Source organism: Zalophus californianus, chromosome 4 (assembly GCF_009762305.2).
Source record: "Zalophus californianus isolate mZalCal1 chromosome 4, mZalCal1.pri.v2, whole genome shotgun sequence".
Classification (NCBI taxonomy): domain Eukaryota; kingdom Metazoa; phylum Chordata; class Mammalia; order Carnivora; family Otariidae; genus Zalophus; species Zalophus californianus.
In genome coordinates this window covers 75,280,197-75,296,595 of record NC_045598.1, presented here as the reverse complement: position 1 = coordinate 75,296,595, position 16,399 = coordinate 75,280,197, and the positions used below count along the sequence as shown (strand labels likewise).

The 16,399-nt window shown below is 43.6% G+C and overlaps 1 protein-coding gene across 7 annotated transcripts in view; it reads right to left on the bottom strand.

Annotated features, from left to right (window-relative positions):
• The window catches only part of LRRC8D (leucine rich repeat containing 8 VRAC subunit D), a 113,501-nt gene that overhangs the window by 94,274 nt on the left and 2,828 nt on the right, over positions 1-16,399 (bottom strand). The gene's annotated exons all lie outside the window — the stretch shown is intronic.

The window sequence follows — 16,399 nt, the reverse complement described above, 5'->3', positions numbered from 1 at the left end:
TTCAGCACTTAGCTCACGCTCACCTGTCAGTAGCACGCTATCAGCCTCCAGACAAGCCAAGAAACAGAGCACATGTAAAAAGGTGATTAAGAACCTTGGCAATGGCAAGACCCCGACACTTGCGGAGCCTGAGGGAGGAGGTGAGTGCTTTTATCCTGTGTCCAGATGAACTGCATCTCACTTGCCCTTTCCAACCCCCTCACTAAGGAGCACATTCTGGAGTTGTAGACTGTGCAGGTGATCGGCCAAGGGCAGTCCAAGTGTAGCAGCAGGGTGGTGGCGGCGGGGAGGGGGCACGGGTGGGGGGAGGGGCAGAGATACAGTCTAATGAGGCCTTATTACTGAGGGGTCTCAGCATCCTTTTAGGGTCCAGCTCTGCTTTGGCTGCCACCTTTTACTTTCTCACAGTCCCTTGCTTCCCTGGACTTATCAACTCTTCACCTCTTTTCCCAGACTTAATGCTTTTTCCCAAAGCACTACCATTTTTACCCCACAAAGTACATGGTGGGAGGGAAGCATGTAGCTCAAAACTTATCTCACTTCTCTCTCATCTGAAACAACTCTGTCAATAATAACCATGTTTTTGAGGATACAATTCCATTTTAAAATACATTTTGGTATCCCTGCCTCCATTTTTGTTATTCATTATGACTCCAAGAGCCTAGAAGGAAAACCTCTGAAGAGAGGAAATTCTTCAGAAAAATCAAAGGAAACATGCTGAAATTAACCTGCATGGATCCCAGTGTACAGTTTGGGTAATACAACACTCCTATGACTGCATCAGTCCCAGACCTGTTTCCTAACAGCCACAAGGTCTAAGTATCTTTCTTTCCCATTGTTCAGCTATTCTCCTGCACCTTCTGTGTTTCATAGAGAAGTGTTTCTACCTTACACCTGTTGAGTAGAAAAAAAAAATTAAATCACAACCTCATAGGAAGAGAAAAAATATGCTCCCCAATAGGTACAAATCATGCCACAAGAGATAAAACTGATTTTGGAAGAATACTGGAAGTTCATTTTGAAAGTCTCCACTCCCTAAGTACAACAGTCCATGGATTAAGATGGCAACTTTGTGAAAGCCATTTTGGAGGTTCCAAATTAAGTGACAAGAGAAAGCTTCTCTGAGGACTAACAAGTGTGGAGGAGGAGATGATAAACTCATATCTTAAATGATACTGCTTATCCTTCTTCATCTTAAAAAGAAAGACGAAGACCTTACCTTGGTGGTTAAAAATGTTTGCCACAGACTTCATTGTATGAGGATTCCTGGTCATTATTACAGATGGATTTTGCAAACAAGAAAAAGAAAATTGACAAGAGTGCCTCTCTGTACTAGCAGCCTTCACATCAGTGTCCCTTGTCTGTCTGCACTTCCAGGGTGGCAATGCAACAGGCTTTTCTGAGAAGGAGGTCTCTGGCACTCACACTCACCTCCCAGCCTTTGCAAACCTGGGCCATGGCTTTCAAGGAAGATGTCCTCAGAGCCAACTGGCTGGCTTGATTGGCATTTACCCACAAAGGGTTATTAGCCATTTTCGAGGAGCCAGAGTGTCATTTTCCATGGCAAAAATGCAGTAGAAGGGTGCAAATCATTTTTTAAAATTCTGCCTGCAAGACAGTTTAGGGTCCCTTCTGGGCACAGTTTCCTGGCTCTGAACAAGCTGAGAAGGAAAGCACTGCTTAGAGCACCCTACAGCATGACTTAGAAGACCCCACTACAAAGCAGAAAGATAGGGCCAGGCTGATTACAGGCCTGGGCTGCTATATCTCTTGACTCAGTGCCTCGGTTTCCCCAGCTTCCAATCACACGTACAAATTCACCCATGTTCCACAGAATTAGTAACTTTACCTGGGACCCTCACATGCCCTGACCCCTGGATTTACAGATCTGCTTTTTCAGGGACGAGGCATTAATACTGTGTGAGAAGAAGCAGCAGAGTTCACAGATGTTAAGTCATTTTCTCAAAGCAGCAGGTAATGGAGCTAAAACTCACCCTGGGTCTGTTCTTCCTCCTTTTAACTGAAGAGAAACGAGTGGGTGCATCTTAGCTGTGGATTTATTATTCTGTGCTATAGAACTTTTACTCAGAAGACTCTTACTTTTCAAACACAACTTGTAACGTTCTCTCAGCTGCATCGTGTTACTTCATCACCTTGCCAAATTTCTCTAAAGTGTAAATTATAAACATGTATTTTCCAACAGGCCCACTGATTTTTAAACCCTAGCATGAAAATCCATAGAAATTAGGTTAAATATGCTCTGGGGCTGCAGCTGAACATTATTTTATAAAATAAATAAGATCCGCTAGTCAAACTGTGATGATGAAAAATCTCAATATATTTTTTCCAAGTTTCCCCTCTCATTCTTCAGTTAGTATGCAAATATATAAGTAAAGTAGGCCACAGTGGCTGATGTGCAGAGATTTTAAAGAGCATAAATATGAAAAGAATAGCAAGAAACCACAAAAGTTTGACTAAATGCAAATACCTGTATACAAGTTAAGAGTATTCAAAATGTTCCTGGCACAAACTGTTAGCAATGGACAGCCTTGGATTATTTACCGACTGTTGATCGTGATGTGTATTGTGTAGACTAAACACTGTGCTGTAAGACATTTTTCTTTGGAAAGCATGTTTTGTCTATTTATCTTCTGTAGTGGGTATTTCTGCTTCCTTATTAAAAAAAATACTTAGGGGCGCCTGGCTGGCTGGTCAGAAGAGCATGTGACTCTTGATCTTGGGGTTGTAAGTTTGAACCCCATGTTGGGTATAGAGATTACTTAAAAATAAAATCTTCAAAAAAAATTTAATTCTCTTTGGGCACCCATTTAAAAAATAATCTATTAAAAATCCAACAACTTAAAAGGGTTGGCCCCAACAAGTCAAATAAATATAATGCTCACTACCAAGAAAATAATGTTCTTAAAAAGGATTTTAAAAATATATAAACATCTGATGGTAGAAAAATACATGAGTTGATAGGGAATACATTACACACGTCATTGTCTATCAAATGTATCAATTCTCAGTGATCTATTATAATGGAATCTTAAAGAAAAAAAGCAATTTGTGAAAAATTTAAGGTGACAAAGTCGGATAGTTGATTTTCATTTCCTTTCCTTTGCCTGTAATGGAATGGCTAAGGCAAACAGCATAAAAGAGTAACAAAATGCCTAGAAAATCCAGAAACATTATAAACTTTTGAAAGATTATTCATCAATGTTTAAACTAAACCAAATTCTAACCACCTGACATGTCTTGACTCAATTATTCCTGACAACAACCGTCTGAGGTAGAAATTAGCACTACCTCTGTATCACAGATCAGGAAACAGATGCAGAGATATCAATTTGTCCAAAGTAACACTGTTAGCAAATACCAGAACTTGGGCAGCCTGGCTGGCCATGGAATCTACTTTTAACCAACACATTTTACTACCAATAAGGCACAACTGGATTGGGCTTGCTTCTTCCAGCATGAAAGGTCATGGCAGAATAGTCCCATGGGAATGGCACAATGGGTATGGCAGATGAGAGGCTTAGAGTTTTTCCTTTTTGCAGCAAAAATGGTTGTAAGTGGTAAGGGATATACAGCCAGCTACATGTTGCTGGGAAAAAAAAAAAAAAGGAATATGGGAAAGAAAGGAAAAGATATTTGTGGAATGGAAAAGCCTCAGGAAGAAGAGCTGCTTCCTCGCCTTGAGTGGAATCCTGGATTGCAAGACTCCAGGATCGCCTGGCTACAGCACAGGGGAGTTAGCAAGGGAAGGGAATGCAATGAACCCCATGTACTTTGATCTTCCTGAAGCATTTGATACAATGTCCCATGAAATCAGGATCACTAAATCAACTGAAACTTATGTGGCAACAAGAACCACACAGGAGTTAAGCAGGCTAGAAAGAAAAACACTGGATATATCTACTAATATGATGAAGAAAAGAACCACAAGGAACAGTGTTCAAAAGTAACTTGGAAATTACTCACACCGTTATAATCAAATGTACACATAGCATTAACTTGGGCGGTGTAAAAGGGCAAATGAGGGCGAGCCAATTGAATCCGTTAAATTAACAGAGAGGTGAAGAAAAGCAATTCACTTTCATTTTTGTGCTCCTTTTAATTTTCAGGGAGGGGCTAGGATGTCCAATGGGTACTAACCACCTCTAGACCTGAAATGCCGAGGCTGAGCTAAGTAAAGTAAGCAACGGCAAACTGGATAGGTTTACAATTTCTGGACCTTAGGTTTGAACTTCAAAAAGCACGATCCCATTATTCCACAAACCATGTAAAGTTTCATAAGAAATAATATTCCTTTCACAAGAAGACTCTGTTAGCAAAATTCAAAGAAACAAAGGGGCTCAAAGGCTGAATTTGGAGGTCAGATGAAAAAGTCAGTAGTGTATGTATCATCTGGCCCCACTACAAATAGGCCACACAAGCAGAAGGTCATGAGAATGGTTTGCAAACACACGGCAGGATAAAGAGCAGCGGAGAAGGAAGCGAGAAGAGAGCTAAAACTTGAACTAACATTATTTTTTTAAGCATAAATTATAATTTCTAATTTCTTTAATGTTGAGAAATTGCTTCTCCCTTGGTAGAGCTGCCTGCCTTCCCAGCAGAAATTAGACTTTAAACGTCAGTAGTTATTTAGAACTCAAGAAATGGGAGTAAAAGAGGTCTGTAACATTTGGGGAAAAAAATGGCTTAAGTTCAGGCTGGCTCCCAGGAAATGTACAAGTGAGCAGCACTTCATTCAACTCCTAAGAGACTGGACTGAACAGGGAGCCCTGCAGCCTCCAGAACTCACGCTCTGAGAGACTGTTGATGAACAGTCACCAAGGAAATCCTACATATTCCCTTTCCTTCCAAACAAAGGAAAAAAGGCAAATTTAACACAAAGCCATAAAGATTAGAGCCGTACTACATTCTAGATATGAATGGGAAAATGACCAAGTTCTGAAATTATCTTCCCCAAGCGTTGATTAGTGGCCCCCTCCCATGGTTTAAAAAATTATCCACACAATGACAAACCCATTAGGCTCAGCCCAGACACCTCCCCCCCAACTCAGAAGCACCTGCAGGATCCTTTAAACACAATCATCCAGGCCAGGCCCCACCCCGGATCTACACCATCAGAATCACTGCTGGGGGTTAATGTGTGAATCTGTCCATTTAAGAAACTCCCAGGGGGCCCTAAGGTGCAGCCTGGTTGGGGAACCTCTGCTGCAGACATTCTACTCCTTTCTTCACTCAACCACCAGAACTGCTGAAGTCAGAGACTGGAGCAAATAATGTCTCTTCCCATGGACCTTTAGTGGAATAACCTTCCAACGCAATGGAATGAAGTCCAAATTCCTTAGCAGGACACTCCAGGCCCTCTGTAATCTGTCCCAAACTGCTTTTCTGCTATCCTTTCTTCCCACATCCCTCCTTCTGTCACAGCACCGCCTCCAAACACATTCCGTGCTTCTTTCATGTCTCCATACTTTGCCACCTGTACCCCCTCAGCCTTCCACCCTTTCTCTACCATCCTTTAAGGCCCTGCTCCAGTTAATTTTCCGAAATGGCTTTTTTGTGTGTAAAATCTTCTCTGATCTTTCCTTTTTTTTTTTTTTTAAAGATTTTATTTATTTATTTGACAGAGAGAGACACAGCGAGAGAGGGAGCACAAGCAGGCGGAGCGAGAGAGGGAGAAGCAGGCTTCCCGCTGAGCAGGGAGCCCGACGTGGGGCTCCATCCCAGGACCCCGGGATCATGACCTGAGCCGAAGGCAGACGCTGAATTGACTGAGCCACCCAGGCGCCCCTTCTCTGATCTTTCCAGTCAAAAATCAAGTCTCTCCTTCCTCTAAGCAAATGTTCAAAAAACAGGAGCCTACCATACACTGCACCCTGTGCTAAATTACACTAAACCGTTCGCATGCTGAGAGCAGGGGCGTACGTAACTCATGTCTTATATTGTGGATGAGGGACAGTTCCTCCAGGTACTTAATAGCACTGCAATCCTTGGTAGGTTATCTAAACACATTGTGCCTCAATTTTGTTATCTTTGAAAGGGAACAATGACAAATGATACCTTCATGACTGAAGTGAAGATGAAGCATAAAAGAATGTTTGGCTCAATATAGACTACCTAAAAATTCACCAAGAGGACAGCTTTTCCTTATTATTATTAATTTGTGTTTCCTATGCCACAGGAATGTACTGCAAGACCCAGTGCTCAAAAAGCATTTGTTGTCAAATAAGCAATGATTTCTCAATGCCCTTTCTCCTTACCCAATTTTGTTCTGTCATGAAGGGTATTTCATAGTATTTCTAGTGACAAGTCATCCCTTCCTCCCCCTTTGTTTCCTTCAAAAATCACTGTACAAAATTCTAATGAACAAGCCCTGTCAGTGTCCCTCCTACTCCAGCCTGACTTTGTGCTCTGAACTACAGTCACTGCCTACAGCCACAGTGTCGCTGCCCAGAGAATCGCCTGCTTCACCCTTACAACAAACGGCACTTTGTAGACAAACTGGAGGCGAGCCCAAAGTAGGAGGGGGAAAAGCCAAGGAAAAGGAAAGTTTGGGCCAGAAACTGAGCTGACACCCGCACGATCATCCACACTGTAACACAGGTAAGGAGAGAACAGGAAAGGAAAGACGTTCAAATCAACACAAACCTTCCCGAGTACTCCCAAGCATCACCCCCGCCGCTCACCCATGGACAATGACTTCCAGGGCTCACGAAGGCCACGATGGTCCCCTCACTGCCTAACACATACGGCTACTGTTGTTGACAAACAACTGTCCTGTATGATAGGACCTGCTCTTTCTCAAAGCAGTCATACTGCCGTTACTATCCCCTCCATCATTCCCATGGAGATGAAATCCAATGAAACCCAACGTGAAATAAATCCAAGGCCCCACAGGCAGCAGAAGCCGGGGCCACCACCAGATCTCAAGTCCTCAAGCCCCAGATCCATGGTCCTCCCTCCCACTGCCTTACATTAAGTGCGAAAAGCAATTTTCAAAATGTTCTCAGAAGCACTCCAAATCCACTAGTTGTAAAGATAAAGGTAAAACTGTTTTGTGCTCTTAAAAACAATTCTGGTGAGGGCTGTCAGCAGCAGCGAGTCCCCAGCGGCAGCCCTGAGGAGGGTCTGTGCGGTATGCCAGCACGCCGTTCCAGGAAGATCTGCAGCTTTCTGTTCCTGGATGGAAACTGTCTCCTGACAACTCTGTTCATTCGGTTTGGGGAGGAGTGACTGGGGAACGAGCAAAATTGTCATTCTTTTTTCAAATCCAATCTCGATCCTGAGTTTAAAGCCGAGGTGATGTGGGAAGCAAATCTGTGATCCTTGCTGTGAGAGAGCACAAGAGGCAGTAATGCAGTCCTCAAAAGCATGGATCCTGAAGCCACTGAGGGCCCGGGTTCCCATCACTGCTCTGCCACTGCCAGTATTATGGCCCTGAGTCCCTCAGCTGCTCAAGGTCATGGAGAAGTGCAGCCAGCCTGTGGAACTGGGCCTCAGTGTCCTAGGCTACACAGCACGGGGGTGGAGCAAATGAGCTACTCCATGCGAAGTACTCCGAACAGTGCCCAGTACGTGTGATACTACATAAATGTTTCCTATTATTATTTCCAGAATGGAACTGGTCTCTAAGATCGTGTTTGTCAAGTGTATTTTATCAGAAGGTTCAAGAAGACTTCTCGTATAAATTTGTTTATCCATAATGCCCCAAACCAGGACAAAGATTATTTACAAGTTTCACTTCCTGGTAGGATCTTCCAGGATTTCCATCTGTGGACTAGAGTCCCTGGAAGAACAAACAGTGGAATTTGAAGAATTCTTCTTCTTCCCAGCAATAGAGCAAGGAAATCTGCACCCATTCTCTCAATACTGCAAACCGGCTTCCATAATAAAAAAAAACAAAAACAAAAACAAAGACCTTCATTGCATTAAACTAATGCGGGGGGGGGGGCACATTTTTAAAAATGCGGTTTTTATTCTGAAAGCAACCAAAACATTAAAAATTTTAAAGTTACACCAGCTGAGAGGGACATGGTTCAGCTCACACAGGGATGACAGTCCCAGGGACTGGAATAAAACCTGCTGATGAATCAAAAGATTCCTTTCCCAGAAAATGCTGAAATTCCAGGAACAATGTGCTATACTTGGGATGATTAAGAGAACAATGCTCTTAAAAATCCCCTCAGGCTAGGAGCCTAGCCTCAGCTCCTAACAGAGATCTGCTCAAGGATCACCTCTCCTCCTCTCAGAGGGGCCATGTATAGGACACATTCTTAGGAAGCGAAGGCAGGCTCTTCCCCAGAAGAGCAGATACAACTGACGACAGCAGCACTAGTCGGGTCACAGTACACGTCTGAGGTCGTGCCCTGCACAGGGGCGCCCCGCCAGGGAGCAGGGGCAGAAACCCAGCCCCCGCTGTTCCCCGACTGGGCAGCTGCCGGCGTGCTGCCGCTGACTTCACACTAAGGGACTGTGGGGGCTGCTCCAAGTCGTGCTGAGCACACAAGCCCTCCATGAGCAAAGCAAGCTGGAGTCCAGAGCCCTGTGGGAGCTGGGGGCTGCCGGGTGTACCCCCTAGGATGCCGCTGCGGTTTGTCTTCCAACAATAGCCAACTTTCTGCAGGGCGGACATTGGCCAGCTCTCCTGGTTTCCTTTTGGTTATCAGCTGCTCTGCGGTCTCTTCTTTTCCTGCCTCTGTATTCTCCTTTCTGACGGGAACTCTTTCCCTTCCTTTCCACTCCAATTCTCCTTTTGCAGAAGCCGCAACACAAATTAATGCGCACCCACGAGGAATGGCAAAATAATGGCACTCTGCCCACCCACATAGATTCTACACTACTTCCAAACATTTATCGGGTCACAGTTTTCCCTTTCTCATGTAAGGACTCTTCTGGTCTCTCCTCTCTATTACCCCCAAATCAATTTTGAGATGTAAATAAATGCTCCTCTTCCCTTATCTTCAGGGGGTAGATGATCTTTCTTCACCTCCAAGTGGCGCTTACCCCTCAGTCTCTACTCCTGGGCCCACCTGCCCCCTTCGCCCCCATACCCGCATCACCTTGGCCTCGCTGCTTCATTCCCAAACTACACGTTTCTCCCTGAATCTCTTACTCCTCAAGCAAGACAACCCTTCAAATGCATTCACTCCAGATATAACAAATTTAAAGGGCAGAAATTGTTACAAGTATGGGGCTTCTGTTGTTGTTTTTCTGCTGTGTGCGTGTATGGGGGTGGGGGGACCGGGCGCGGAACAATGAAATCAAGTTTTGATCTGTTTCCATTTAAACTGACTGTCAAAGTGTACTGTGCTTTTATTCACATCCCACCCTTCTGTTTACCTGGCCACTAAGGGCTATCTATCTCTAAGGGCCTAAGCTTGCAGGCTGTATCCAGCCCACAAAGCCATTTTGTTTGGTCTGCAGGAAGTTCTTATTTAAAATGTTGAGCTAGCCAATCTTTTAAAATCAGGAGATTTTAAAGTAATAATCCAGATTTCTGGCTTACAGTGAAAAATCAGAAGATCTGGCAAGACTTGCCCACATTCCCATATGGCAACAATTGGCTGCTGAACAGATCAGCTAAACAGAGCCCCTTTAGACAGACCTGCACTTTCTAGTTCAGCCCAGGTCCACCCCACTCCCTCCTGATCACCCTACCCTGAGGCTGAGGACAAGCTGCCACAAATCATCTTCGGAGAGGCCTACTTCAGGCAGTGCCTGGTATGTGCTTGAGACCCCAGGGCAAGGCTGGCCTCCAACTCTAAGTCTCCCTCTGGTTAGTGCAGAAACTACAGATACAATTACAAAGTTTTGGCTTCGTACAGAATTTGCCACATACAAATAATGTGTAAGGAAAAGAACTGAGAGAGAAGGAAAATGTACCATAATAGAAAGACATCTGAAAAGAACTAGGTTAAAGAGAAAGAAAAGCATCCCTCCCTCTCTGGGGGTGTGTGTGCATGGGATGGGGGTGCGTTTGTGCAAGCTGTGTTAACACTGCAGACCCTCTCCTGATCTGTACTTTATTATTGGCTGAATGTTAGTGTGAAAAATAAAACCGCTGAAGTAGAAATCCTAAAAGAATGAATTCAATCCCCTGAAGTGATTATACTGGAGTAGAATACATCTATAAATGGAGTATGTATATGTGATACACGTATATGGATATTGATTTGACTCGTTGTTTAGCGGACACAGATAGGATTATTGTTTCAGTGCAGATGTTTGCTATGGCATTAATTTAGCAAGCACTTGGATGTAACACCTTACAAACACGAGCTACGTCTGTATATACTTATGGACAGCAGTCACTGTTAAGGTCCTATCTCCTGAGGATTATACTCCTACGACGTATACCACTACAGGTGGCACTCCATCACCAACACTGAGGACAGGAGAATAGGGCTAGAGAAGTCTCCACAACAGGTGATTTTAAAATACTCTCTCAGTTCTACGATAAACTTAACCTCAAGTGGTTTTACTCTGATTGGTACTTTTGAGAACACTGCGCTGGTGACAACACGGGCCTGGAAGCCAGGAGACCCGGGTACCACTACAATCCCCTCTTCACAGCCTGTGTTCCCAGGTTCAGATCTGATCCCTGAATGAGGAACACGAGCCAGACAGGTTGTAAGGTCCCTCTGCACCTCAAAGTCCCATTCTCTTATTTGTTTTTTTGGCAAGAATATGAATAGGTATCATAAAATGAATACAAAGAAATACAAGAGAAATGAGAACAGTAGATAAGAGAACCGGCTTTGAAATGACAAGTGTAGTTTCAAATTCTATCTCCACCACCTCTGGTTTTTTTGCAAACCACATAACCTCTCAAGCCTCAGTTACCTCATCTGTAAGACGGGAGTAGTCCACTTTCCACTCAGGATTGCTCTGAGGATTGAATGAGAATGCATGTAAATTCCAGGGCATAGGCTTGGACAATCAGGAAATGCCTAATAAATAGTTATTAGCACTAATTTGGGGTATTCCACAAATCGTCCAATTGCTTCTTGAGCAGTTAAGTTAAAAAAAAAAAACCTAGCTGTATCTAATAATAAATTGATTTTTAAAGCTTATCAGTTGGGTAGCATCACGGAGAACATTTTCCAAAGAATTTTAATTTTCAAATACTTCTTAGAACTAAGCTTGGAACAATCAGTGACGAGAATTTTGACTGATGGTACTTCATACCCGAAGTGATGGGCATGAACCTGTCCTGTCTCCATTGCATGAGATCTGGAAAGGCAGCTCTTGGGTGATCAACATCCTTCAGAGAGAATGGCTGTCTTGCACTTCCTTTCTTCTCCTGCTTTGTAGAATTCATTGCAGTGTTGGTGATCTGTTGACGTGGAGATTTAGCAAAGGAATTTATGGGTTGCTGGGGAAGTGAAGCCTTCTCTGGCAATGTTCCTAACTGTTACCAGCAAGCAGAAGAGGAAAGTAAAAAGGGTTTTAAGAAATGTTCATAATGGAATCTAACGGTGACATGCATGAGCCGTGCCCAGCAGCAGGTATCCACAAGAGGATACGGACATCTTGAAAACCTCAGAGCAGTGGTTGTTCCAGACTTGATTTCAGACTAGTAAAATCTGAAAGGAAGACTGTCATAAAATTGCCAGGGCTTAGGCGACCAAGAAATGATAGGAAAAACCAAACCACCACCATCCTTCACAAGAGGAAAAACAGTAATACCTCAAAGCAGGAAGAACCCAGATTTTTTTTAAAAAGACCTTTTAAATGGAATAAACTCAGCATCAAAATCAAAACTGAAAAGCTTGCCACATTGCCTCCCTTCTTTTCTTTCCCCCTAGGCTGGGGAACTGTCACCACGGACCCCCTCTGGAATGGCCTTCCAGTTGGCCCCATTATGCCATCCGGTGAGGGATGCAGCACCTCATGGGAGCACGAAGGGCCACACTGTGAACCATCCAGTGTCTTGGTCATCACCTTCCAAGGATACAGATGTATCCTTAGAGCTCCATGTTTGTCTTAGTAACTAATTGTGAGCCTGTCAGCCACAAATGTTTCGAAACCTTATTGAGAGTGTCTTCAGTCAGTACCCAGCCTTTGTGTAGGCTCTGTAAGACAGTGGTTCTCAGTCTCAGCTCTACATATGGAATCACTTGGGGGCAGAGAGAGCTCTTTCCTTTTTCTTTTTTTCTTAAAGATTTTATTTATTTATTTGACAGAGAGAGAGACAGTGAGAGAGGGAACACGGGCAGGGGGAGTGGGAGAAGGAGAAGGAGAAGCAGGCTTCCCGCGGAGCAGGGAGCCCGACGCAGGGCTCGATCTCAGAACCCTGGGATCATGACCCGAGCCGAAGGCAGATGCTTAACAACTGAGCCACCCCGGTGCCCCCAGAGAGAGCTCTTTTCAAAATGAAACTCCGCTCCCAGAGATTTTGATTCAATACCTAGGGCTCAAGTAACTTTAAAATATTCCCCAGGCTGACTTGGATGAGAGCCAGGCAGGGCTGAGGAAAACTGGTGCCGTATTTTTTTTTTTTTTTTCCTTCATCCTGAATTTAGGTATTACAAAGCTGTAAGGTACACCTCTCTGGGCCTTCCTTCAGGGGACAAACATGAACGGAGGGCCTGCCATGTGCCAGAACTAGGAAATCAGTGGAGAACAAGACAGATACGCCCCTGCCCTCACCACGTGGACAGGTACCGGGGCAACAGACAAGGAGGCGGGCAACTGAAATACCACTTTCAGGTTGTGGCATGGGATGAGGTGAACATTCCAGGTTCCTCCATCCTTATCCGTGTGGTTTCATGGGTTTCAGTAACATCTCCCGATCTTCTTTCCAGATACTAAAAATCCCAATATTTTTATCAGAAAAGCAGATGGGCAAGGCCCTGTCCTGTGGAGCTTCCATTCTAGCAGGAATGCCTACATTTTCTAGGTACCATTACATTGCTTGTCCCAACTCCATGGTGCTTCCTAAAGTCAGGTGCCCCAGCTTTGAACAAAGCACAGTGGAAACTCAAATAAGATTGTTTTCTGTTTGGTTTCCACAATCTTTTTTTTTTTTTTTTTTTTTTCAAAATCTTTTTGATGGAGCTTAGCATTTCCTGTCTTTTTTAATCTGCGAGAGCAAGTTGGGACAACACTGTGAAAGTGTTTTCCAAGTCCTTTCCTGGGTCTTGCCACCAAAACACCACCCTCTGACAGTTCCATAATTTCTTAGTACCTGACCTCCTATTGCCCAGAGAAACTCACCTGCAAATCTTCTGATGACTCACATATCCTAATACGGTTTCCCTGGAGTAAATCCCCATTGGTTAGTTATTTCATAATTCAGAAGAGCTTGCTGTCATCTGTAAACCTAGAAACTCCACTGTGTGCTCCTTCTTTTGGATCAATTATGCAAATAAGGCCTGAGGGACCCACTGTTTACACATCTCCAAGCAGAGGGGAAATCTTTATCCTTAGCCTTTATTTTATTTGTGGTCTTTAAGGCCGATGAATTCTAATGCCTGCTCTGTCACTTCACGTGTAAGCCACAGCTAGTCACATCACCTCCCTGGGCCTTGATTTTCTCATCTACGAAATTCGAGTGTTGATACCTTCTATAAAATTCTACCTTTCTATTCAAATAGTACATCACATCCTTAATTCCAAGGTGACTTCAAGTTTGATACAGCCCTTAAGAGTATAAAAGGACAATACCTAGGGGTTTTCCAATATTTTCCTCTCTCAAGAAATCTCATACCTTCACAAAACATCCCTTCTCTCAGGAAAATCCCTCATCTCCAGAGGACATGGACAGGTGTCCCACGTGGACGAGAACGGAAGGGAGAGCAAACAGACTGACCATCTGGACAGACAACACACCAGCGGGGGATTAGGGCACAATGGACATTCCTAACAAAGAAGGTGCACAGGTTAGCTATGAGATCTGGAATTCTGTTCTAGCGCTCTCAATGATGTTAGATGGCTACCACCCCAAACAAATAATTTATTTAAATCTAGTTTGTTGAATAGATCTAGAACATTTAGGGGACTTGGCACTAAGTTCTTTCTGAACTGCCTGCTTCAAAAAACACTTGAGCATGGTGATTTCCTAATGTCATTTCAGAGATGACATGTGAAATCTGGTAAGTATGAAATTATACCAATGACAAGTTAAACCCCAATTCTGGGGAAAAACGCTTGTTTCTAATCCCCAATCCTCTCTCCTTCCCCAAATGTAAAGCTGTCAGTAATGAAGTATTTTGGGCGTACTAACAAAAAGAAAAGGAAAAAAAAAAGCTTGGCCCGAGTGGGAACCAAGTTCATATGTGTTTTTTTCAGTACCACTTATCCTATTTACCTCTTCACAAATTTCAAAAGCAACTCTGATCTGGAAAGCTTCAGATTTACACAGAACATTAGAAATTCTCTTCCAGATGTCTAAACAGTATTACAAAGACCCCAGAGGATGGAGTACTAATTTCAGAAGCTTGCAACAGACTCAAATAATTTCAAAGGGGCATCACAGGTGCAAACATTTGCAAAAGCTAAATGCAATGTAGTTTGACCACAAACACAGATTTCTCAGAAGCCCCTACAGGCCAGTCAACCCTTGGAATTCACCTCCATCACTCAGCACCCCAGGTCCGGAATGGGACTAACCGTGCCAAACTACTGGACTGCACACAGTATTAATACAGGCGGCTACAAAGCTTTTGGCTAAGTCATCCTCTACTCCTCTCTCATAGGATTAGAAGGCAGAAGCAAGACTTTAAAATCTCAAAAGACCTTAAGACTGGACCAAAATAAATAGGATAGCACTGAACATGGACAAAAACAAACCAAAACACTTCCATTCGATTTCACACACATACAAAAATCTGCCCAATGAATACAAGGATGCAGCAGCTCATACAACAAATATCTGGATGTTCTGTTTGGACAGAACCTATGCATGGATCTGTGCTAGCTACATGCTATTTTTTTTTTTAAAAAGGCAGTTTTTTTAAGTTTAAGTTGTAGTAAATAGATGCTTATGCCTTGGTTTCAGGAAACAGCTGTCCTACTGTACCCTTTGTTGACCAGAACACATTTCAATTCCCGTATTCAATTCCAGACACCGTTATTCCCCATGTGAGATGCTGACAAATAAGACATCTACAAACCATGTCCCACACAGGATTATGAAAAGAAGTGGACTATTTTGCACTGAGAAAAGGGGAAGGATACATCATACTCTCTTTGTGAAAGATGTCAAAGGGCTGTCCTGTTGATGTGGGAAGTTCCCAGGAGGCAGTCTTCAGCTCAAATAATAATCATACATAGTTCAAAGATACAACGACATGTTTTCATAAGTACAGAGTTCCCTGTTTCTGGGGTTTTTTAAATAGAGGCTGCCTAGCAAGTGCAAGAATTTACTAAAGAAGTTAGACCAGAACCTCTCTACAATTCCAATTCTGATTCTGATTCCCCACCTACCCAATATTATACTGCCCTGCTGGCTCATCTGCCACAATCTCTTGAAAATGCCCTTTTCTTCTGATTAGGTTTTGCCCAGATCCTAATCACTTCAGGCCTGAGCACAGCAGAAGTCTCCTAGATTGGCTTCCCAACCTTGACGTCCCTCCTCATGTGTCAAGAACCACCCCCTTCAAGGCCTATTCTGAGATGTAACTTCACTTCACAGTGACCCTTCTGGTTACTGTCTACAGCAGGGTTTCTCAACCCTGGCACTACCGACATTTTTACCAGGATAATTCTTTGTTGTGGGGGCTGTCCTGGGCATGGCAGGAGGCATGTTGAGCAGGATCCCTGGCTTCTATCCACTAGATGTCAGTAGCACCTGCCTCCCAGCTATGACCAAAAAAATGTCTCCAGACATTGCCAAATGTTTGCTGGGAGGCAAAAATCACCCCTTGTTGAGAACCAGTCTTCTTGAGGCAAATGATTAACACCACTGACCTGTGGTTCAAGTTTTCCACTAACTAGATTCCCCCTGCCTTCATCAGTCATGTTCTCTGCTCCAGCCAGGCAAACCTATTTACTATCTCTGACTTGTGACAAAGCTCACTGCTTCCCCTAACACATGCTCCTTCCCCTTTTCCCAAAGCACAAACACTTTCATCTGGCTCCAAAAACCCTTCCATTTCAGTATTCCTTGACCTTTGAGAAAAATGTAATCCTTTGCTGCTGCTGGTGTCCTCCCCTATACCTGTCTTACTGGCCCTCGATCTGTACACGAATCCTCTCCTTCCTCGGTAAGGAACCACAGCATCCACTCTGGTTCTCTGCTTGCTGCTAGCGCTCAATAAATCCTGTCTGGTATTTCTTAGAATGTCAAACATCAGCTCCAATTACACGTGGAAAATATGTGAAATCCCTTACCAACTACCATTTCAAGAACGTATGTGATCATGAGTACACAGTTTGAACA